At 54.0% G+C, this 25,022-nt stretch overlaps 1 protein-coding gene and 1 long non-coding RNA gene across 3 annotated transcripts in view; one reads left to right on the forward strand and one right to left on the reverse strand.

The window, feature by feature from the left end:
• Positions 1 to 25,022, forward strand: part of IGSF21 (immunoglobin superfamily member 21) — a 270,697-nt gene that overhangs the window by 151,419 nt on the left and 94,256 nt on the right. The window lies entirely within an intron of this gene.
• LOC139032143 (uncharacterized) lies at positions 17,547 to 24,428 on the reverse strand. Its single transcript, XR_011484667.1, has 3 exons — positions 24,288 to 24,428; positions 20,840 to 20,919; positions 17,547 to 18,697 (listed from the first exon to the last, which is right to left on the reverse strand). It is a non-coding gene; the product is annotated as an uncharacterized lncRNA (long non-coding RNA).

Raw genomic sequence — 25,022 nt, forward strand, 5'->3', positions numbered from 1 at the left:
TCCTCCGAGCCCAGAGATCAAAGGGGCCACAGGAAGCCCGAGTCCCCAAGGGGCCGCTCTATTTCCTGGCAGCCAAATGTCCTGAAACAGGCTCCCGCTGTTTGCCTTGGGTCAGACCTGGAGGGGAAGGGAGAGAGGACACTCACACCCTTGAGGACTGGGCCAGACCCCAGGCTTCTGGCTACATCCCATCCACCTCTTAGAAGTTTCAGGGAGCTCTTTCATCTCTCTGTGGTCCTGCCCAGGGAAACTCCAGGCTGAATCCTGCCAGTACCAAGAATTCAGCACAGGCGCTCAGAGGTAGTTCAATAAAGAGAATTTTAAAGCCTTTTAATGCTTAGCAGGGAATCTGTCCTTTGCCAAATCACCAATTAAGGGGACAGGCCAGTTCAACATGACTTTATTACTAGCATTTTATCTGGAAGGAGAGACACGGGGAGGAGGTGCAGGCAATGAAGTTTCTGGGGCAGCCTTCTCAGCTTCCTTTGATAGTGACACCATCTACAGTAACTAGGCTCCTCCCACCTTGAAGGCTCCGGGGAGAAGCCAAGGGACTCCTAGACTTTTTCCCACCCTTAGGACCTTGCAGAGCGATGGAGTGAAATTGATCAGAGAGGGCTTCCTGAAAGAGGCGGACTCTAAGCTGGACTGTGAAAGATGAATAAACTCACTGAAAAGTGGAGAGAAAATAGAGGGCATTGTGGGCAAGGGGCCCTGCAGAAGCAAATCAGGGTTCACGGGAGCTAATAAATAATATTTTAGGGCACTTTCTATGTTCTAGGATTGTGCTAAGCAGTTTATAAGTGATACATTTTTCCAATTCTATGACACAGTTCCTTTTGTTGCTACCATTATGTAGATACAAAAACTGAGGCTTAGGTGTTTCAGCCCAATTCACGCTTCTAGAAGGCGCTAGACCCTGGGAGATGATCTCAGCACTTCTGCCTTTTACACCCCAGGCCGAAAAGTGGAGGAAGCAATGTGGAGGGATTAGGAGAACAGGGGCTAGGAAGCAGACAGAGTCTGTCTTTGCTTGATGTTCTCAGCTCCCCAGATCCCTCTTTCTGAGCCACCCAAGGACATGTATCCATTCATTCCTCCATCCGTCTTCCCACTCACCAGATCTAGACTTACCGCTTAAACTGACCTGGCCCTGGCCTTGGTTCCTCTTATCAGTGTTCTTCTTCCCTTACGTTCTAACAGGCGCTCTTGGAAACTATTACTGCCAACGGAATGAACATCAGGTGGCCTTCTCAGGATGTAGCTGATTGTCTTAGAATTTCTCATCAACCACAAAATAGACTATTGTCTACACTACTCCTGGACATAGATTGCCCGAGGCTGGCGGCTCTGTACCATTTCTGAAACCTTCAAAGATTCTTTGTCTAAGCTAAAGCCAATAAGAGCATGGTGATCATTCAGGTGTTTATCAGTCCGTCCATCCATCCACCCATCCATCCATACATACATACATATACCCATTCACCTATTCATTCATCCATCCACCCATCCATCCACCTATCCATCCATCCATCCATCCATCCATATATATATACATACATACACCCATTCAAATATTCATCCATATCTCTATTCATCTATCCATCTGACCATCCATCCACCCATCCTCCACCTATCGATCCATTTATCTATCCACCCATTTGCCCACACATTCATCCACCCACTCATTCATCCATCCACCCATCCATCCATCCATTCATCCATCTATCTGCCATCCATTCGTCCATCCATCCGCCCACCTATTCATCCATTCATCCACCCATCATCCATCCACCTATCCATCCATTTATCTATCCATCCATTTGCCTACACATTCATCCACCCACACATTCATCCAGCACTTATTTTGAGCCAGTGGTCTTGTCCTCTTTACCCTGAGCACTCAGTACTGTAGGCTGGAATTTTCTGGAAAATGGAAAAGTTAGTTTATCCCACCCATCTCCTTTTAGGCTTTGTCAAATGATAGATGCTCTGAATCCATAAAGTGAAATATACTAATCTCAGGACAAGTGACAGGCCTGGCCCAGCCCAGACCCGTTCTTCCAGGCTCCAACCCCTTCCACTGTAGAGAAGTGGGTGGAGAAATGATCCAGCATCTGAATTACAGGGTGAGAGACGGAGGCTTAGAGGAAGGGGCTGAGCCTGCCTCAGGAACATTAGCAGTGAGGAGCCAAACCCTGCTCTCACTTCACTGGCTGTTCGCTCCGGGTCCGCCCATTTGGGTCCCTCCTAGGCTCATGAGGATGTCCTCATCCATCCAAGCAGAGTGACCAACACTGCCCACAGTCCTGTGCAGTCCTGCGGTAAGTCTGTGACTATGGACAGACGCTGACGCCCTGGCAGACACACAGGTGACAGAATGCAGACTTGAGTTCCTCACCCTGAGCATCCTACTGGGTTCCTCTCCTTCTCGGGCCTCCCCTCGCCTGCACCCCTCGCCCTCATTTCTGCGATGCTGTCTGTCTCTGTTCCTAGTCCCTCCCTCGCCCTTGTTCTGTAATTCCTCTTCATCCCACCCTCCCGTCCTTTTTTTCTTCCCAGCTTCTTATTTGTCAAGAGTCATCCTTAAGCCCCCCCTCCTCCTCACTCCCCATCCCGAACCAGTCTCCGTCTGAGTCCTGCCAATTCCACTTCTTAAATCTCTCTCAAATGTGTTCCCCGCTCTGCACCCTGGGGCCCCCATCTGTTAGCCTCCTTCATCATCACCCTATTTCAGGATGACTTTCACCTCCTGACCTGCCCAGTGGTGTGGGTTTGCCTGGCCCCAAGGCAGCCTCCATCTTGAAGCTAGAGAAAATATTCACTACACAAATATAATCAAGTCGTTTCGCTACATAAAATCCTGAAGCAACCAGCTCTTGGCCTCAGAATGGAGTTTTACTCTGTTCCACGCTCTACCGGATCTGGGCCCTGCCCACCTCTCCGCCTCATTTTTCAACAACCCTCACCAAGAGGCTCCCACCTGACTCTCTGGCCACACAAAGAAGTCCTCCAACTCATCCGAATAAGCCACACCCTCACTTCCCTGGGGTCCATTGCCTATGCTGGTTTCTCTCCCCCAACAAGATTCACTCTCCTCTCTCACTAGGGTTATTCTGACTCATCCTTCAGCTTGGAAATCTTTGCTCTGCTCCTAAATCTGAATCAGATGCCTCTGCTCTGAGTTTCATTGCTCCCCTCCACTCCTCGAAAGCACAGCATTTATCAAAGTGCATCTGAATTGCCAGTTTAATTGTCTGCCTTCACTGCTGGAGCCCCAAGGGCTCAGAGGGCAATAGGTTTCCAGTTTCCTGAAAGCAGGCCTAAGGCTGGGTCCCTGAGTCGCAGTCCCAGGCCACCCCAGGAGCCTGGTCCCCAGGGCCGGTGGGGGAGCTGTCCGTGGTGCTGCTGGCCCCCACGTTTCCTTGACGGTGTCCTTGATCAGACACCATCTCGGAGGTGGCCTGTGCTCTTGGGTATTTCCCACGGGGGAGGGAAAGGCTCCAGTCTGGCCTTGTAAATCCACCGTATGTGCTACGTGGTGGATTTGATTTGCCTCTATGTGGAAAGCTCAGTGGGGAAGCTTCAAGTCTCCTGATACCAAACCTACCTCTGGGCGTTTGGCCAGATTTCCGAGAATGAGAAGGGGACATTCCAGCAGCAAGTGCCTTAATGGAGAGTTTCTCTGTCCACGGGCCCATCGCCGCTCCTCGCCCTCCCGAGGACCTGGGACATGGTGACCAGGTCACCTTCTGCCAGCCCTGTCGCCGGTGCCAGCAAGCCCTCTTTACTCCACACCACGCACCGGCCACCGGCTCAGTCTCTGCGGCTCACGCATCTCAGTTGCTTTCGCTCTTCTCTCAAATTCAGCCCTTTTGATAATTTTGGATTAGCCCACTTTCTTGAAAGCTGATTTCCATTTGCATAATCCTCCCCTCTTGGAGTTGCTAGGCCCTCAGTGATAAGCTGATGGGCCAGGGCAGTCAAGCAAATTATACTCTTTGCTCTGAACAGCCGTTGGAAGTGGAGGAAGTTATTTTTTAAAGAAGACAGGCACTTTATTTTTTATCTCTGTATTGCTTTTGACCAGTGGTGCCATCTCAGTTTTGGGTGTGCTGGCTTAAGTTTCCCGGAATACATAAATCTTTACCAAACCACAGCAGGCAGGATGAAAACTAGACCTAAGAGAGGACTTCTGAATAGTGTCAGCAGAGAAAAGGCATGGGAAAGTGCTTGTAATGACAATGCATTACACTTTGTTTATACGAAGCATAGTTCCGCCTGTCATCTAATCATTTTTCCCGTGAAGGACTGTGGCCAGGACAGGCATCTTCCCCAAGAGAGCGTCGAGACAGCGGAAGGCGGGAGAGATCACATGTCGAGGCGCGGAGGGCACCGGAAGTGAAGCCGCTGACTGCAGTCGCTATGGCGCCCAGCGCCAGGCGCTCCATTCGGGTCCGCGCGGAGCTCCATTCCGGTCCGCGCGGAGCTCCATTCCGGTCCGCGCGCGCGCGCCAGCCGCCGCGAGGCAGGAGGCCTCGCCCTGCGGACCAGAGAGCCGGCCGCTGGGCGCCTGCGGTGTGTCCGTCCGCACGTCACGGGCTCGGGGCACGGGGCGCGGACCACAGACCTGTGCGGAAAAGGGGACGAAAGACGCGCCGAGAGGGGAAGCGTCTCCGTCCTCTCCGGCTGCTTCTCTCTGCCCGGTGCCAGGACGCGTGCCAGGACACGGGCGCCTCCCTGCCCCCGTGGGCCTTCCCCCCGGGGGTCTTCCGAGGAGCCCCTGGGCCAGGGTGCCCCAGCCCCACCCCTGCAGTCTGTGCTCACTCACAAGCGAACGGCACTCCCTTGAGCTCAGGCGGCCTCCAGCTGCCGGGTTCTATTTATACAACGTGTGAATCATCCGGTCGGCCGCCCCTGTGAACCCCGAGAACCACTTGCCCGGGGAGTGAGTTAGCAGCCTCCGCTGGTCTGCTCCAGTCCCCCAGGACAGCCTCATTCCTGGACATTGCTGAAGGCTCTAACTTCCTAAGGTGACCCCCGCACCTAGAGACACAGGCAACGATGGAAGGGGTAGAAGGAAGGGACTTCCCTCCTTCACTGGGCTTTGCTCTCTCCAAAATGTTTTCCAGGGGATGTTTGAGAAATAAAATGGTTTCTCTCCACTTCTCTGCCCAGGCTGTCTAAGGAGCAGAAAGCCTCAGAGGCAGGAGAAGGCATTTCACAACCTCCAAGGGCAAGGTTCCAGTAACCTGGACCTTGGCAGTTGGCAAAGCCGGGAAGGGGGCTAGAAAGAGCACTGGACTGGAGCCTGGAAACCTGGGTTCTAGTCTTGATTTTTGTCATAAGCACAAAGTTGGGATGACATCTTCTACTCATTGGATGTGAGTTTGAGCAAACTCTGGGAGACAGTGACGGACAGGGAAGCCTGGCGCGCTGCAGTTCATGGGGCTGCAGAGTCAGCCTCGACTGAGCCGCTGGACAAGAACAAAGTTTAAGCTTGAGCTCGTTTGGTCTCAGTTTCCCCATGTGTGCAATGTGTGAAATGAAGACCCCAGTGTAGCAGTGTGTCAGGATAGAACCCTTCCTGGCGTTGGAGGTGTTACACCAGGAAGCCCTCAGACCTACACTAGAGCCCTGGCCTTCACGCGTGCCAGCTGGGTGACCTCAGAAACTTGTTTCACCCTGTTGAGACTCAATTTCCCCATCTATAAGATGGGAAGATACTTCCAGTCACGTGACTTTGCGAGACGTCAGGTTCCTGTTACAGAGCTCGGCACCTAATGAGTGCTCAGTAGCTCCCACCTCTGCCTTCCCATGAATCTGGGTTCCCGAGCAGCCTTCTGCCGCTGAATCCCAAGATGTGCCCAGGCCTGAGTGCTCACCTGAGCTCCATGGTCGGAGGAGCCAGGCCCAGCTCCTTCCTCCCTCCCTTTTCCCTTGTCTCTGATGGGGCCCTTCTGGAACCAGGTAAGACACTAGTAAATATTGAAAGAAAGGAAACAAGTCTTGCAGCTGAGCCTTTGGATGTGTAAATAAAACAGCAAAAGAAAAAAGCTTGACCTTGGATTGGGTGTCTGCCAGATCCCCTGAGGCTGGGACACATCGCTTAGGCTGGTTTATGAAGGAAAGCTTGGTTTACTGCAAAGCCTGGGTAATCTGGGGCCAAGCCAACTTGAGTTTGCATCTTGATTGTCCTTCTGGGCATCTCTGAGATTCTCCATGGGACCACTCGGAACCTCAGTTTCTTAATCTGTGAAATGCGAAGATCTGCACCCACCTCCCAATAGTAAGGATTGAAGAGCAAGTGCCTGGTAAAGTTCATGGCATCTCAGTCCAGTTCAGTCGCTCAGTTATGTCCGACTCTTTGCAATCCCATGGACTGTAGCACGCCAGGCTTCCCTGTCCATCCCCAACCCCCAGAGCTTGCTCAAACTCATGTCCATCAAGTCAATGATGCCATCCAACCATCAGTCTGGGGAGGGTAGATTTATGAGAAAGCTCCAATATGGAGCTCTTGTCAGCTCTAGCATGGACTCCAGACCTTTGAATTTGGGAAGGCAGTGCAGAGAGAAGGATCCAGTGGAGACTGATGACCAGGAACGGAGGCCACTGGAGGAAGTAGGAGGGGCAGGTAGGACGGGGCAGCCGTATCACACTGAGGCTGCTCTAGTTGATGGTGAGGCTGGGGTTCTGACATCTCCTGTGGTCTGGGGCTCAGAGCCAACCTTGGGGGTGACCTTTAATGCCCAGGAGAGCTTGTGCTAGCTCAGCTTTCTTTTATCTTCACTCGTGAACACAGGTGAGGTGAGAAGGAAGAGATCGGGGCCTTACACTCCCCCTGACATCTCTACTCGGCATCATGGTATAAGGGAACCAGTTCTGGACTGAGCATCTAGGTTCTGGGCCCAACTCTGCCTCTTGGTAGCTGTAGGAAGTCTGGTTTCTACCGTGATGTGAGTTATCAGTTTATCTCTGAGATCTTTCCTGCCCAGACGGTTTCTGAGTCTGTATTTTGTAGGAGTCTATCAGAACCCCTGGTGACTCAGGCTGTAAAGAGTCTGCCTGCAGTGTGGGAGACCAGGGTTCGATCCCTGGGTCAGGAAGAGCCCCTGGTTACCCACTCCAGTATTCTGGTCTGGAGAATTCCATGAACAGAGGAGCCTGGCAGACTACAGTTCCAAAGAGTCGGACCCAACTGAGCAACCAACTCTTTCGTCTCAGAACCATACACATCCCCAGCCCAGTGGGGGGGCTTAGGTAGAATGTAGAGCAGGCTTCTCAAAAGAGGCAGCCAGAAAACCCCAGGGAGTTTGTAAAAAAATGCATATTCCAAGCCCCCCAAGGGCTCTGAGCAGCCTGGGAATGTGTGTCTTTCTCTGCCTGCCCATCCCTGCAGGACTCACATAAATTGCATTTTGGGAAGTCCTGGTGAAAAGACTGGAGAATTTTCTCTTCTTCCCTCTATTCTGTAACCAGTTAAACAAAGCCACCCAGCCGGGCCAGGTCACCTGATACTGGTGCATGTAATTTCTAAGTGGGAACAACAACTCATCAAATGGAACGGGTTACAATTGCCTGGGATAAAACTATTTTCTTTTCAATCTTCCCTGGGAAGTGACAGATAATAACCAGCCTGGAGATTGTAATATTATTAGGGCCAAAATAAAATAAAACCCCTTAACTGTTTCCTCTTACAGAGTGAAGCCAGATATTTTTCAATTCATTTAAATAAAGTAATTGTTTTCCTTGCTCATTATCTTAAATCCCCAGCAACCTACATTCCCCTCCCTCCCTCTGAATAAGGAGATTGTCCCTTCTTTCCTATCTCCTGTTGTCTCCTGGTGGGTTTCTAATCTTTGATGCCTCTTCCACTTTACAAGCTTCCTGTTGAAACCCACCAGCAAGAAGCCCAGCATTTATGAACCACCTTTTGCAAGCTTGCCTCCAGCCCAAGCCCCCACCACTTAAATTAAATGAGATAATACACAGAAGCCATACAGAATGAGGCCTGGCATATCGCACGTGCCCAACAAATGTTTCGTGCCATTAATAATGATATTGAATAGGGTGCACTCGAATCCCAAGATTTCTTTTTATTTTGGCCTCACCATCAGTTCCCCAGGCTGGGATTGAACCCGGGCTCCAGCACCGGAAGCCCAGATTTCTGGCCACTAGGCCACCAGGGAACTCTCAGAATCATCCCATGATTCTTGTCACACTACAAATGCGAATGGGAATCTGTGCCCTCAGGCACGTCACTGGGCATTGAGCCTCAGTTTCTCCAGCTGTGAAATGGGGAGAGAGTGTGTGGATAGAGCGAACCCAGAGCAGGGATCAGGAGGCCGGCATCCGTTTGCAGAACACCATGACAGACCCTGAGCAGAGTCAGAGGCCTTTAAGGCTCCATCATGCCCTCATGATATCTATGAACAGAAACATGCAGGTGAGCGGGGACAGATTCATCTGATGGGCCATTTTATTTAAATTAAACCTCTCCATTCCCAGGTATGTTATGATGGGCCATTTTATTTAAATTAAACCTCTCCATTCCCAGGTATGTTATTTCAGGTGTTTCTCTGAGTGCAATTTGCCTCTTACATGCTCCTGTTTCCTCTCACCAGTTGCGTTGGCTTAGACCCCCCTGAACCTCTCTTCTCCTCCAAGTAGAAAGGGCCATGCCCATGTTTAAGGGCTGTGGTGAAATGTCCAACTCACCTACCACATGGTGGGCACCCCATACATGGAAGCTACCGTAGCGGCTGTTCAGCACAGTGCTGTAATTCTTACTCTATTTTCACACAAGTTTTCAACCCTTTACCTGCAACCCAGCAATCCAAAAAGATCGGAAAATTAAAAGGTTGTTTTGGTGAGCCAGTTGTGGCCAGACTGGACTGACCTGAACTGACTTGATGGCAAAACCCAGTCTGAGCCGAGGGGAGCCGATTACGGTCTCTATTTATCTCACTTAATGTTACCATCCAGACGTTTCACTGCAGAAATATTGATGTGGGTGATTATGGAGTGATTCCTTGGGCCCCTGGGCGGGTTATGTAATATACTGAGCAAGCAGCACATCAACTTTTCGGGAGGAGATAAGGCCTGAGCTCCGGAACACATCTGGCTTCAGGGTCCTGGATGTGGGTTGTGGTACCAGCATCCCCAGCAGGCACAGACCCTCACCCCATGTGTCCCCTGGGTGCCTCCTGTGAGCTTCCACTCCTGGGAAGTCATGGTTGATAGGCTGCCCTTTTACTCACAGGCACACAAGCCCAGTTCAAGCCCGTTCACGCTTCCCTGCCATGCCTGTCCCCACCCTCCCACACACGCTTTCTCTTAGCATCCGTTTGCCCCGTCCGCCCCTCCTTCGGGGTGCTGAGGCTCCGTTTTCCCGTGCTGCATCATCGCCCGTTTCCAGGCGGGTGTCTGTGCCCACCGGGCACCTGGCAGGGAACGTGTCCCCTTGCCCGCTGTCCACCCGTTTGCCTGCCCCCACGCTGCGCCACCATCTGAAGTCTCCACCCTTCACACAGGTGTTTGGCCGCCGCTTCACAGCCAGGGATCCCAAAGCACAAGCAGACATTTCCCCATCTAGTCTGCTCCCTCCTAGAGCTCCCGGACTGGAGAGCAGGCGGAGGCCAGCCAGTCGCCTCTTTCCAAGGTCCTGGATCTTCCACGGGCGTTTTCTTCAATTGGTTTTTCTTCTGAGCCTCAGAGATTAAGAGCTTGGAAGAGACAGCTGAAGAAAGGGTTTTCAGTAATTTAGTGTAACCATGGTGAAGCCAGAAGTGACTGGGGGTGGCGGGGGCTTCTTACCAGCCTGTGAGCAGGTGAGGATGACCCAGAAATGGATCCTTGCGGCTCTGCTAGCTCTGGAACACAATATCGAGTTAATGTTTATTGACCACTCGCAATGTGTCCAGTTCTGTTCTAAGCGCACTTTATACAAAGCATCTCATTCAATCCTCACAGTTCCCTATGAGGTGACTTCTATCATTACCCTTACGTTATAGATGGAGAGATGGAGGCTCAGAGAGACCAGGTTACTTGCTCCAGATCACACAGTCTGTGTGTGGTGGAGCCAGGAACTGATCCCAGGCTATTGGAGCCCAACTTTTTAGCCTTGTACGTGTCAGTTACCTACGGCCGTGGTGATTCCACATGACTGATGAGCGCAGACTGACCACAGAGGTTGCGACCGTCACTCTTTTGCTCACGTTTTCTGTGAGTGATGAACTAGACACTCTGTTTTCTTGGCTGTGCCCGTGTATGTGTCTGGGGGTCGGCTGACGATTGGTCACCCCAGACACTGCCCTCACCCTCATGGGAATGAGTCGTTTAATGGGTAAGGTGGGATGCCCATGTAATCGGAAAGCGAATGCCCCTGAACACTGAGGGCCAGCAGATTTGGAGAGAGAGACCTGATCCGAGAGCGTCAGCCTGAGTGGGCGTTCTGGAGGAGGTGAGGCTTGGCTGCCGTCGGGAAGGCAGAGGGAGCTCTCAGCTGGACCAGGATTAGGGGCTGGAAGCTCAGGGGAGGAGGAGGTGGGCAGCTGATTCTCCAGCTCCTTGGCCCTTTGTGAGTTTCCTGCCTACCCTGTCCTGGCCTCCTGCTCAGCACCCGCTCTCTGAGGGTCTTCTGGAGTCGCTTTGCTGTCCACTCTGCACGGCCGTCCCTGTGGGGACAGATAGCCCTGGGCTGAAAGGGCAAGTGCGGGGGGTTGGGGTTGAAGAAGGAGGCCCCGTGTCCCTTGTAAAACCTGAAGAAAGGAGGAGGGGGTTCCAGCTGATGAGTCCAAACGTGTGCGGCCGGGGTGGAGGAAGGGCCCCTTGCCCACCGTCACTCTGCCTTCTGTTCACTCTGCCTCGTCTGCTCATTTTCTGGTCGAGAAACAGAACCGGAGGAGGTCGGAGTGAACGGCCTGAGTCTTCCAGCCTCAGTAGCAGAGCGGCACTGAGGCCCAGGTCTCCTGACCTGCAGGGCAGATTTCTTCCTAAGATGCTGAAATACACCCCGAAGCCGGTCTCCCTGCAGGTTCCCTGAGTCGTCAGCATTGAGGCCTCCTTTCCTGGTGTTTGTAGGAGGCTCCCAGGTGGCCTCAGTGCTGTGGAGCTGTGGATGGGGTACCAGGCGCTCCTGGGTCCCCACGGAGGGAAGCTGAAGCAGAGACGGGCCCGAAGGCGGGGCTCACCTGGGGCCCATCCTGAAGAGCCCCTGCGCTCAGGTGGGGGGCCTGGGGCTGCGGTGGCGGCCTGCCTGTCTCTGCACATGCCCGGCTCAGGGTGGTCACGCACCCACACGGCTCGGAGTGGGGGAAACTCCTTATCGCCAACTTGTGAAACCAAAGCCAGTTAGCTCTTCCCGGGGCTGGAAGCAGGGAGAGGGACAGGAGCCTCAGACCTACAGCTGACCTCCGTTCTGGGGGCTGCAGGGCGGGGACGAGGGAAGTAGCCGGACAACTGCGCCTCGGGCTTCTCTGGGTGGAAGGCAGTCGTTTGTCACCCACGTGGCGCCCACGGCGGGAGTGCCCCTCAGCCCTGCTGCTGGCAGATTCCACGGGTTGAAACGCACGCCCGTGCCTTCCTCTGCAGTAGCTCCGGGGCCTTCTGGACAGAAAACCCTCCGCCGCTGTCAGTTCAGGGCAATCTTTTCTCCTGAGTGGGCCGATTGCTCCTGATGTCTCCAGCTCCTCCACCCAGCCTCTTCGTCCAGGAGCAAATGGGCTGTAAACAAACATGTCAGGACGTGAAAGGTGCAGCTATTTAAGGTGCAAGCGAGGCCAGAGCAGAGCTGTGGAGGGGGCGTCTGATGGAACTGGGGGGGTCTTCATCCTCTCAGCGGCTCTGATGTCACTTGGGGGTGAGAGACTGCACGATGCTGATGGGGTGACAGGCCCGCGGGAGGTGGATGCCCTGCAGGACCACTTGGGCGTTTCCCCGAGGCTTTGGAGCCACCATCAGCCCCTCCGTCGTGGCCGAAGGAGGATCCACATGGCCACAGTCGTGTGTCACGGGCGGGATGCTTGGGGAGGACTTCCAGAAGGAGGAAGAGGAGTGTCAGCAAGTTCACGGGGGAGAGTTGATTACGGGCTTGTCTCAGCGAAGGAGCGGTCTGAGCAGAAGGTTCCGTCTCAGCTGGAAGCTTCCCCAAGTCCAGAGGCTGGCCCTCTCCTTGGGGAGCTGTCTCCCCATCAGATGGGGAGCTCCATTAGGGTTGGAGCTGTTTCCACCATCGGACTGCCAGTTCCCGAGACTAGGGAGTCTCTGGGCTTCCCCAGCGGCTCAGCAGTAAAGAATCCGCCTGCAATGCAGGAGCCACGGGAGACTCGGGTTCGATCCCTGGGTCAGCAGATCCCCTGGAGCAGGGCATGGCAACCCACCCCAGTGTTCTTGCCTGGAGACTCTCATGGACAGAGGAGCTTGGCAGGTTACAGTCGATAGGGTTGCAAAAGGGTTAGACACAACTGAAGTGACTTAGCCCGCACGCAGGGAGTACTTGGCTGCCCTCAGACGGGCGGCTCCAGGAAGGCTGGTGCTGAAACACCTCCAGTCGGAGGACACGCCTCTCTCCCCCTGTAGCATCGAGGATGGGCCTTCCTTTCTCTCCGCCGCTGGCCCCAGGCCTTCACCACCCTGCAGGGCAGCTTTGAGGAAGAACAGAGGCTTGCAAGAAGGCCAAGACAGCCATGGACTTAGCAACTCATCTGCGTGTGACCTCTGGCAAGTCCTCTCCCCTCTCTGGGGCCCAGTTCCCCTCAACATACACCAAGAGGCTGTCTAGCCCTTCAGAAATGTGCTTCTGGCTCTCTGAATTCCCTCCGTGCTCCTCCCAGCGCGAAGCTCCTCCCTTGAGCATCTCCTCCTCAAGGACTGCCTCCTAAGCTGATCCAGATGATGTGTTTGCACTAGGGCTGCCTGCTGGCAGCTTCATCTCCCACCTCTTTGAGCCTGGAGCATTCCTGGTGGCTGAATTACCAGCCCCGCGGAGAAGCAAAATTAAGAGATTCTGCATTCTCTCTGTCCCCTCACCCCCGATTCCCAGGGAAGCAGCTCTTTGAAGACCTCAGTTCAAACAAGAGAGATAATTAGGAGGTATCTGTCCTGCCGGCTTGGTCTCTCTCAATTATCTCTTCTCCAGCTCCAGATATTCTAGGAAGAATGGACAGAGGGCTGGGGGGAGCCACCCTGGATGACCCACATCCCCCAGGGTTCTGCCAACTCTTGGCATCTCCTTCACCTCTCTCTGGGGCAGCTGGGTGCAAGAGGGTGGCTTTTGGACCATAATTCAGATCGAAACGCGTGAGCGCGCAGCTGTCTCTAGGTAGGTGGTCCACAAGCGCAGCCCCTCTTTCCCATGGAAAGACTTGAGCCAGCGCCCCCCTCCCCAGGCTGCTCAGCGCCCACCACTGACTAGAGGCCAGGTTTCTGACCATGATCACGGAGATGACAGCGGCAGCCACCCTAGAAACAGACCGGGCTCACTGGCAACGGGCTTCCTGCCCTCCAGGCGGTCCCCACCAGGAGAGGAGGATCTTAGCTCCTTCATCTCAGTGTCTATCAGAGATTTCAGCGAGAAAAAGCAGCCCGAAGCGGTGCCATTGGAGCTGTCAGTCTCTGCTCACTCGTGGGCCACATGTGTTATTTGCTGTACTGGGAGCATTTCTGCAGCTCACACAGCACTCTCCCCCCGAAGCTGCCCCTTTGAACGCTGTCACATTCGCCTGGCCGTGCAGGTAATTTTCAGGCCTCACTTAGCGGGCCAGTGAGTGGTGGAGGAAGGCAGGAATGGAATGCACCTTGGACAGCAGCCCCAAGGGGAGGTAAACTGTGGGGAGAAGAGATCTTAACAGCCCAGCTGAGCTTGGAGAGAGGGCTCCTCTGCCTCACCTCCGAGTAAGGGACAGAGGATGGGCTTTCAGGGACTCTTCTCCAAGCATTGTCTAATAGTTGCTTGCATGCTTCTCATGACGGGGAGCTCACCACTCACTGGAGGCACAGCATTTCATCTCTGAGTTTCTCTGACAGTGTAAAGTGCTAATTCGGCTGTCACCCTATAACCTCAGTCTGATCCATGGGTGACAGATAGGGTGGCCAGCTCATCCCTATTTGCCCAGGACTTTCCTAATTTGAGCTCTGTAAGTCCAACATCCAAGGTCTCCACTAAGGAAGACCAGCTTGTGGTTTGCTTGCCACTCTGGAGATGCAAAAACCAAAGGTTCTACACCCTGATGAGCCTCTCCATCCCAAGCAAATCTGGACAGTTGGCTGCCTTACATAGAAAAAGCCTCTGGCCACTTTCCTCCTCCACCGGGTCACCTTCTGGAGGCTCAAAGGCGGTCGCGGTGCCCACGGGCACTGTGGGAGATGGGGGTGACCCACCAGGGATGGCAGTGGCTGGTCCGGGGCTCTAGAAGGAACAGGATGGTGGAGGGACCGGGCTCAGTCCTTGGCTCAGACCCGCCTGTGCTGCTTCTCAGCTGGGTGGCCGTGGCCTCTCTGGGTTACAGGAAGATTGCTGTCTCATGGCTCACGGATGTGGAGAGGTTTCAAGGAGATCAGTTCCGAGAAACTCCAAGACCACGGTCGCCCCTGGCCAGCCCATCGCTCGGTGAGTCGCTGCAGGGGAAGACGGCTTCTTGAGGAGCTGGACGGTTGAGGCTGACGGATGCCCTAAGATGCCCCCGGTGAGGAGTGGCTGGGGTTACAACCGGCTTCCAAGCCTGGCTTTGACACTCCCCAACCATGGGACTGTGGGCCAGTCAATTTACCTCTCATGGCCTCGGTGTCTTCATCTATAAGTTGGGAGGATTGGGGGCGAAAACACATGTAAGGCACTTGGCACAGTGCCTGGGAAGCTCTCAGGACACATTCTTACCATCGCTGTGGTCATCACTGCCATCATGTCATTGCTGCATTGACGGTGTTCACCCGCTGCCTAGATGACTGTGACAGTCCCTTCTTGCATTTTCTGGCTTTGAAATGAGTGATTTGGAGGAAATTGGATCTCTGGCGGATTAAGCACATCCCCTAGTTTCTTGCCAGGCTGCCCAGAAGTGGTGGGGGAGAGGGGACTTCCCCAGCCTTTCACAGCCTTGCCCACTGAACAAAAGAGGCATTTTAATTCAGAGCTGCCCAAGGTCTGAAAATCCTTTAGAATTTTCTTCATCTGGCCTTTAGACGTGCGTTAAACTCCTCTGATGACAGGGATATGTGAAAGGAAATGGATCAGGGGCCTAGCGTCTGTCTATCTCACGTCCTGATGGGAGCCGCTGTCATCCCCCCCAAGCCTAGGGAACCTCCGGCAAGGTCTTCCTGCCCCCGTGGGCCCTCTCCGTCAGCAGCCGCATGGATCTTTAAAACAGGCCAATCAAGTCAGAGAATTCCCCTGCTTAAGACCCTGCTAAGTCTTTCCTTTGCAGCCAGAGTACAGTTCAGCCTCCTCGCGCCAACCAGCCGTTAGGCCCCTGTGTGGTCTGGCTCCGGGTGGGTCTCTCGACGGAGCCCACAACTCTGCACCGAGCTAACTCCACGCCGGCCGCGTCAGCCGCCTGGCTCTTCTCGGCTCCCAGCACAAGCTCGTCCCATCTCAGGGCCTCTGCTGTGGCTCCGACGTCTTCCTCCTGGAAAACGCGTTTCCAAGCTTGCGCTTTACCATTTGGGGGGTGTGTGTGTGTGTTTTCTTCGTTGTTACTGGAGTTTAGTTGATTTGCAATGTTGTGTTAGTTTCAGATGTACAGCGAAGCGGATCACTTACACACATGCCCACCCTTTCTCATCTTCTCCCAGGCAGGCCGTGACCGGGCATCGCGGAGACTTGCCTGTGCTCCACAGTCGTCATTGTTTAGTCACTCAGTTTTGCGTCTGACTCTTTTGTGACTCCGTGGACTGTAGCCCACCAGGCTCCTCTGTCCATGGGATTTCCCAGGCAAGAATACTGCAGTGAGTTGCCATTCCCTTCTCCAGGGGATCTTCCCGACCCAGCGATTAAACGCACGTCTCCTGCAGTGCAGGCGGATTCTTTACCATCTGCGCCCCCAGGGAAGCCCCATGCTATGCAGTAGATGCTTATCAGTTATCTATTTTATATCGGGCAGTGTGTACACATCGATCCTAACCTTTCAATTTCTCCCTCCCTGCCCCTTACCCCTGGTAACCATGAAGTTGTTTCCTATATCTGTGACTCTATTTCTGTCTTGCAAATAAGTTCACTTGTATCATATTTTTAGATTCCACACATAATTGATATCATATGATATCAACGTATCATATGACATCAACATTTGTCTTTCTCTGGCTTACTTCACTCACTATGAAATCTCTGGGCTTTAGAGAAGGCTCCTCTGGCCTTTTCTCGAATCCTCAGGTCCCTCTCCAGCTGCTCGCGGTCTGGTTTGCTGCTTCACGGCAGCGATCACTTGAAATTGTCTCTCTTCTGACTTTCTGTTTGTTTGCAGTCCCTGTTACTACAATGCACGCTCCCTGAGAGCAGGGCCACGTCTGTCATAAAGGTGGTCGGCACGGAGTAGTAACTATTAGCAGAATCATCGTTTCATTTTTGCCGCAGCCCTGGGAAGGTGGCGGCACCCTCACTTTGTAAAGGAGAAGACTGAGGCTCACGGAACTAATGAAGGGCCTCAGCCTCTCAGGGAGTCAGTGGCTGCGGGATTGGACTCAAGACTGTCTGACTCCAAAGCCCACTGTTCTCTTTTTTCCTTCTTGTAATCACCCCGCCAGTGAAATCCTCACTCTCTGGGGACAAAAAAACAAAACATAACCAGATCTATAATGAAAAGCAAATGGAATTTTTTTTTCCCATTGTAATAACACCAAACGTTCGTTCAAAGCCAGGTGAAGATTTTTTTTAATATACTGAGTGATTTATTTCCTTGTAATAGGAAACCAACGCAAAACTCTTCCATTTTGTCTCCTTCAGAGGAAATAAGCCAGGCACTCCTCCTCCTCCGACCCAGCGTAGAGTGATATCGTGCACACACCCCCCATTTGGACTCGTGACTCCAGCGTCCCACGGTGTCCCTCCTGGCTCTGTTAGGAAACCAGGGCTGAGTTCTCACTCCTGGGCATGGTTGAAATGGGCCTTGCCTGGGAGTTTGAATATAGTGCTCTCATTAGCCTGCTGCTGTGTGTCTTGGGGCAAGTTGCCCAACCTCTCTGTTAAAAACACCTACCAGGTCCATTTCAAAAATGATGGAGGGGGGCTCAAGTGGGAAAAAAAAATTGTCAGCATAAGGCCTTGCATTGGTGTATTGTTCACCTGCCTTTGTATTTTGTCACTGCACTGGGGATATACAGTGTTGAACAAAGTGGCCCCAGCCCTGCCCTCCTGGAGGTTTAACCTGGGACTCCCGCCTGGGTATGTACCACGAAGCTACATGTAGGCTGTAATCATGCCATCTTGCTCACACTGTAGCCCCAATGCCCAGCGCAAACCTTGCCTTTTAGCTCAGGCTCAATAAATAAACGTGTACAGGTGTGCTGTGGAGGAGGGCAAAAGACGGGCAGCTAGGAAAAGCTTTTGAGCCAAATCATCAAGAATAAGCCAGAGAGACTTCCCTGGCGGCCCAGTGGCTAAGACGCCACGATTCTGCTGCAGAGGCCGCAGGTTTGATCAGGGAACCGAGAGCCTGCACGCCACGCAGTGCTGCCAAAAATAGAGAGAGCCGGAGTCAGACAGGCAGACAGACAAGGATAGGAGGGGCTTATATGCCAGACCAGCAGATGGCTATTTACGGTTCAAAGGCCGTATCTAGCCCACCATCTTGTTTTTACAAATAAAGTTTTATTGGAACACGGCCATGTCCATTAATTTGTTTATAGATTGCCTCTGACCGCTTTCACGGTCCACTCTAACAGCGGAGGCTGTATGGCCTGCAGATTCCAAAATATTCACTACCGGGGAAAGTTTGCTGGGTCTTGATCAAGATGCGTGAATCAGGGCTTCCCCGGTGTCTCGGTGGTAGAGAATCTGCCTGCCAATGCAGGAGGCACAGGTTCGATCCCCGGTCAGGGAGGATCCCACGTGCTGCAGACCCGCTAAGCCCGAGGGCACACGGCTGAGCCGACGCTCCGGAGGCCGAGCTCAGCAACACGCCACTGCCGCGAGAGGCCAGCCCTGAGAGGCCAGCCCCGCCGGCTGCAGCCCCGCACAGCCGTGAAGACCCAACACACCGAAAATAGACCAGTGAACGTTAAAAAATGTTAAAGAACTCAAAGGAATCAGACCCAGGGAACTCCTGCTTGCTTGGAAAGAGGATCGGCTACCTGAGTTGTGTGGCCCGGTGCAAAATGAAAATATGGCGTCCTTCCTTTGCAAATGATCACAGATTCCAAGATGGCAACAGCAGAGCATTAAATGCAGCGCGAGGTCCTCTCAGCGCAGAGCTCCAGGCCACGGGCGCCTCTCTCACGCTCTTTCTTGGGGGACCGCCCTGGGAGCAGACTTACGGGGATAAATCGTGGCCCAGGGCTCCGTGCTGGGGCTTAGGGTCTCCAAGCGCCAAGTTTCCCAGGAGTGCCTGCTCCACAGGGCCTGAGGCTGAAGGACTGGCTTCCTCTCTCAGCTCCTCTGCACCCTGCTTCATGGCGCCTGGCAGTGATGAAGAAACAGGATGGGCTCAGCTCGCTCCCCTCTGCCAGGTGGGATCCCTCCTGATCCTAGGAGGTGATCAGACACGAGCAGCTGTGGGAAGAAACATGACCGTTTAATGGGAGCCTCCCTGATGCTGGTTCCCACACATGCACCTGAACTGTCTGATGGGGTCGCAGTGGGCGTGGGGGGTGGGACCTCGCTCTACGCAGCTATGGGACAGCCGGACAAAGAACAGGATCTAGTGGAAACTTGCCAAGCTGGGTAGCCTCTCAAGTTCAGCTCCCTGGAGTCTTGGTCCATGGGACAGCTTATCCCACACCCCCCAGACCCACTCTCAGCTTCTCCACCCGTTGTGCCTGGAGGCTGACCCGTCCCGCGAGCACCGATGGGTCTGCTCGCCCGCTGGTTAGTGGGCGCACCTGCGGGAGATGGGGGGCTGGCAGGTGGACGTGAGAGCTCCATCCCCAGCCCTTCCCTCGGTGTCCCTGGGTCCCCCTGCCTAGACTATTGTTGGGCAGCCCTGTCCCTCACCCACCACTCTCTTAGGAGCGAGTAAGACCCCCACTCCTTTGCCCCTTTCCCTTTGCTATTAAAAAACCAGCAGCTCTGGCTGGCCCCTGACCCAGGTGCCAGGCATGCCTTACTGGGATCCCTCTGCTCATATCTTTGTAAATGACCCTGAAGCTTCCTCACTTACGCTCTTTGCATGTTTCCTGCCAGACCCCACCTGATACAACCTCTTGCCCTGCACACCCAAATATGACTCCAACCCGAAGCTCTCACAGCGCGATGGAGGTGGCCCTGGCGGGTGGAGGCTGGCATGGCCTCCTTCTTGACAACAGGAGGAGCACGCTGCCATGCTTATTGCTGCCTGCAGATCATACCAAAATGCAGCATCTTAAAGCAATGGCTATTTTATTGTATCACACAACTGTGTGGGTCTGGAATTCAAGCGTGGCTTGTCTGGGCAATTCCGACGCTTTGAATGGTATCATCAGGGGTTACTGGGTGGTGTTCGGTTTGGTGGTTGGTCTAGTCTGCAGGGGTCAAGGCAGCTTTACTCTCGTGTAGGCAGGGCTGGGCTTGTAGGTCCCTCTCCCCCCTGATGTGGTCTGTCTATCACCATGAGCAAAGACAGGAAGTGGGCGCCTCCAGCCTGCTAAGGCTTGGGTGTGGAAACTGGTACACTTGGACACTTTTAGACATCCCACTGATCAAAGCAGTCACAGAATGTGCCCAGTTCAGAGGGAGAGAGCACAGATCCCCTGTCTCTCAACGAGGTAATGTCAAAGAGTGAGGCTCCATCTTTAATCCTCTACATAACAGTCACCTATCCAACAACAGTTATCACCTTCTCTATTTGCTTAACGCTGGGCTCACAAAATCATTGTGTGGGGACAAATTCACCCTGAAGATTGTTCTAGCTTGATATACACTGGGGGTTTTGCTTTTTAATTAAGTGACTTTGGACTTCCATAGCCTCCCCATCTCATCACGGGGCCCACCACTTTTCCTTATCTGCCACACGCTCAAACTCAGGCTTCCACCTGATTCCTGGGACCTGTAGCTCTGTGGTCCTAGATTAGCAGGTTCAGGGGACAAGTTTAGTCTGACGGGCTCATGCCCTGGGACACAGATACACCCAGATAAGCCGGCTCTTCTATAACTCAGCTCTCCCAGCCTTATTTCTAGGAGGGGATGCTGGTTGAACAGACACTGAGACCTTATCTGTTAAGACTTCCGAGATGAAGTCAGCATGCTGTTGGAAAGAGCACTGCCCAGGGGGGGCAGGAGCCTGTGTTCCTGTCTCTGCGCTGCTGGTGTGACCTCGAGATCACCAGCCCCCTGGGTTTCTGCTTCAGCATCTTGCAGGACAGAGGAAAGAGCATGCTTTGGAGCCACCCCGAGTTTGCAGCCCAGCTCTGCCGCTTGTCTTGGACCGGTCACTCCATCACTCTGGCCTCAGTTGCCTCCTCTGAAAACTGAGGTCACATAGAGCATCCCGCCTAGCTGTTGTGAGGATAAAACATGACAACCTGCAGGGCGCTTGTTTCCTAGCAGGCACTCCTGACACTCTCGCCTGCCTGGAGCCTTCAGAGCCCAAGGTCTGAGCCGGATCACGCACCTCCGTGTCCAGCACAACATCTGACGTGTTGTAGGTTCTCAGAAAACACTTGTTGATATGAATTGACTCTTGGCAGTAGCAGTAGCAGGAGAAATAAAAACACTCACCCATTAAGAAAAATCCATGTATCAGCATATTCTTGGCAGCCGTATGCATAGTAGAGCCCAACCAGAAGCAACCCAGGTGTCTATTAACAAAAGAACAACGGAACAAACCAGTCTCATCCTCTGATGGAACGCTACTCAGTGATGAAGAGGGATTGGCTGTAGGCACACCCAACGGCACGGGAGGATCCCAAACATATGATGCTGGGAGAAAAAAGCCTTCTCTGAAAATCACCTGCTGTGTGACTGCGCTTATGTGGCATGCTAGTTAAGTGTTAGTCACTCTTTGTGACCCCTCAGACTGTAGCCCGCCAGGCTCCTCAGTCCATGGGATTCTCCAGGCAAGAATACTGGAGTGGACTGCCATTCCCTTCTCTAGGACATCTTCCCAACCCAGGAATCCAACCTGGGTCTCCTGCATTGCAGACAGATTCTTCACCATCTGAACCACCAGGGAAGCCCTATATGACATTCTAGAACAGTCAATAAATGATGTGAGAAAAATCACGATAATTGATGCCTCTGGGGGCAAGGATTGACTAAGCAGGAGCGGAGGAGTTTTCTGGAGTGATGGTGGTGTCCCACCTTGTGGGTTACACAGGTGGGTGCATTTGCCAAAACTCATTGAGTAAAGCACTCTAGGTTTGTGCATTTCATTGTATGTAAATTTTACCAAAAGAGAATTGGGAGTAAGTGTAACTCTAATGACATGCAGGCTGCAAAAGTAAAATGTGGAGGAATCTGCAACTTACTTCAGAAAGCACCAGGTAAAACTCAGATGGATGGATGGGCAAAGGGAGAGAAATATACGCTAAAGCAAGCTTGGTTCAGTTCACTGTAGATGTTGGGTAGTAGGAATACCGATGTTGGCTTTAAAATTCTTTGCGCTTTTCTGTGTTAGAAAATGTTCACAGTCAAATGATAGGGGAATAAAATATGATGCCGCAGGACCAAGCCAGGGCAGTGGCGGAGGGGTGACAAGGGCAAGGTCACAGTCCTGACCAACATTGAGACTGGGGTTCAGGAAAGTGGAAGTCGGCTGTGAAGACACAGTAGAGAAAGGATTGAATTCCCCGAGCTGAGTCTGGATGGTGGGCACGTCGGCAAACAGGATGACCTCTCCGTGACTCCATGTCCCCATCTGCAAAATGCAGACAGCTCTGCCCGCAGGGGTGTTGCCGGGTAGAAATGAGAAGCCAGAAGCAGTGAACAAACAGGGCTTCACAAGGAGCTGGCAGAAAGCAACTTGATTCTTTCCAAGCAAGCCTGACCCCACCTCCTCATTGGGATTTCAGCCTAAATATGAATTCAAGCTCCAAAAACAGGTTTCCCCTGGCTGCCTAGTTTGCTGTGGCCACCACCTTCTCCTGGAGGAGGAAATAGCAACCCACCCTAGTGTCCTTGCCTGGAGAATCCCATGGACAGAGGAGTCTGAGGGGGTCCAGCCCATGGGGTCGCCCAGAGTTGGACACGCCTGGGCACACACAGCAGCAGCCACCTCCTTCATCCAGCAGCTCCCCTCGTCTGTCGGACGCTTGCCCCGGTCTGGCGCGTTCTTTCCCTCTGCCTTACTTTGCTTTGTCATCTGTCTCCTCCCACTTGAATCAGGTCTCCAGGAGAAGAGGGACGGGCTTGTTCATGACTTCACCTTAAATGGTCTCTGGCGCATAGTAGGGACAGTATGTAAGGACTAAATGAGCCTTAAATGGTCTCTGGCACGTAGTAGGGACAGAATGTAAGGACTAAATGAGCAGGGTTGGATATGCTTTAGTGTAGCCCCTCCGATCACAGAATTATGCCACCCAGAGTTTGCCTGTTGCTAATACCACCTCCATGAAATAGCAGGAAGTGAGTTTAGAGATGGCCGTCTCTGCCCCCATTTAACAGATGAGGAAACTGAGGCTCAGAGGGAGAAGGCAAACTTCCCAGCATCCACTGTCTGAGCAGAGAGGGACTCTAGCTCTTGTTGTTTCTCTCCAGCAGGCTTCTGGGGCTGACGAGGGCGGCCGCACACAGACAGACAGACAGGCAGGCTCCACTGAGCCAGGTTGCCAGCAATGCCGTGTGCTAATTACAAGGGCAGGATGTGATGAGTGCGCCGGTGCGCCCCGCTCCCCGGGGAGCAGGTGGGCAGGCTGGCGCAAGCAGCTGATGGGTCACGTCCGCCGGCCTGCCAGGGCCCAGCCACGCCGACACATGCTCGGCCACCCGCAACGCCTGCCGGGTGTGGACGGCCAGCAGCCTGGCAGAGGGAGGTCCCTGCCCACACCCAGCAGCCCCTCCTGACTGTGCGGGTCAGCCAGACTGGCGCAAGCTAGGCACCTGTCCCCACGATGACCCTGCTCGCTGGCCGGCAGCACGGGGGCGGCTTGGGGGCCGGGCGCTGAGCGGGGTGCTGCGGGACGCTGGCAGGCTGTCACCCGGAGGGGACCGCACACACACAGATCCTGGGATCAAACGCGGTGCAGCCGTGCCCCCACCCCCACCCCCCTGCCCGACCGGCTCATGGGATCCCAAATCAGCCACAGCCCTGAAAAGGGGGATGGAAAAATGATCTCTTCTCTGTTCCAGAGGCCTCTTTCCCAGTCCAGACCCGCCTGGGCCAGCTGTGTGGTCCACACTGCAGTCAGGAGGACTGTTCTGACCCTGGTGGGAGCTGTCACTTCCCTGCTTGAAGTCTCAGGGGCTCCCCACCTTCCTGCAACAACATTACAGTCATAATAATATCTACTAAAGAATATTTACCATGCTAAACATTTTACAAAGAAGGCAAAAGGAGAAGGGGGCGGCAGACGATGAGGTGGTTAGATAGTATCACTGACTCAATGGACATGAATTTGAGCAAACTCTGGGAGACAGTGAAGGACTCTGGGATGGACTTTCAGGAAAACGGACACGTTCAAACCTTGCTCCCACCTGGCCAGGTGCAAAGATGCTGCATGCACAGATGTGGGAGTGTCTAGCGTCTATCCAGACCCTTCCTACCCGCGCTGCTTTTTACCTGCCAGCCCCTGCAGCGTGGGTTTTTAGGGTGACATAGGAGATGTCTGTGTCTGGTGGAGTTTGGGGGCTTTGGTGCTTGGGTCCTGACTGTGGCTTTTGCATTTGACTGGTTGAGCCAGGAGGTGGGTGATGGCAAAGAGACAGCGTTGGCGTGACGGTGTCTGCTAGCCTGGCATGTCTCAGGCACATGCTCCCCTCACACCCACGCCAGCTGACATCCCCTGTCCCCGGCCCAGAGCAGGGAACAGGGTGTGTAAACTGGGCTTCCATCATGCGTAAGACGTCATGCCCACACACAGAGGTGCACACACACTGTGACTCCACAACCTGACGCACAGTCCTGAGCGTGCACACACACAGTCTTTTCTGACACACCCACGGGCCCACATGCTCTCCCCCAAGCATCTAGAACTACAGGCGACATTCTCACCATTGCTTACGCACACACCTGTGCATCCTTCCGCGCACCCAGCAGCACGCAGATCCATCCGCTCGCCCTTGCTGACACGCGACCGTCCCCACACCCCCGAGTACAGGCTTTCTCACCCGCATTCCTGCTCACTCACAGGACCTGGCTTCCAGCAGCCCTGGGCACCCCTTGCGCTCACCCCCGTTGCGCACACACTTCCTCCCACTTGCATAGGCTCCTGTCCACGTGTGTGAGGCCCACAGAGCCAGCCGCCGCCCCACCCCCGCCTGCCATTCTCAGCAGCCTCCGGCCCAGGCCCGCCCCGCACCTCATCCCCGAGCTGCTGTCTGCCTTTGCGCGGTAACCAGATGAGACAAGGCAATTTATGACACCAGCTGTCTCTGTCAAAACCGGATCTCCCACACGCACGAGGGGAAGCCAATTACCCCGAGCCCAGCCCTGCCAGAAGCCGGGGCTCGCAGGGAGACAGAGGGGGGTAGGGCCAGTCACCCGGAGGGGCGTGGGGAGCAGCACGTCTTTCCCTGGGAATCTGGCATCCTCCTCTCCCAGAGCCCGGGGCAGCCTGTCCTCTCCTCTCTGTGGCTGCCCCCCGGCCGCTGCTCCCAGGGCAATGCAAGAGCAGACTCAGGGCCGAGAGCAGGTGGGCAGAGAGTCTAGAGGAAGAGGGGTCCAGGGTCACCATGGCAACAGGGGAGGCAGGCGCCCTGTGACCCTCCCGCTAGCAGCGAGCCGCAGCGAGGCTGCGTCGCTGGC

Source organism: Odocoileus virginianus, chromosome 30 (assembly GCF_023699985.2).
Source record: "Odocoileus virginianus isolate 20LAN1187 ecotype Illinois chromosome 30, Ovbor_1.2, whole genome shotgun sequence".
Lineage (NCBI taxonomy): Eukaryota > Metazoa > Chordata > Mammalia > Artiodactyla > Cervidae > Odocoileus > Odocoileus virginianus.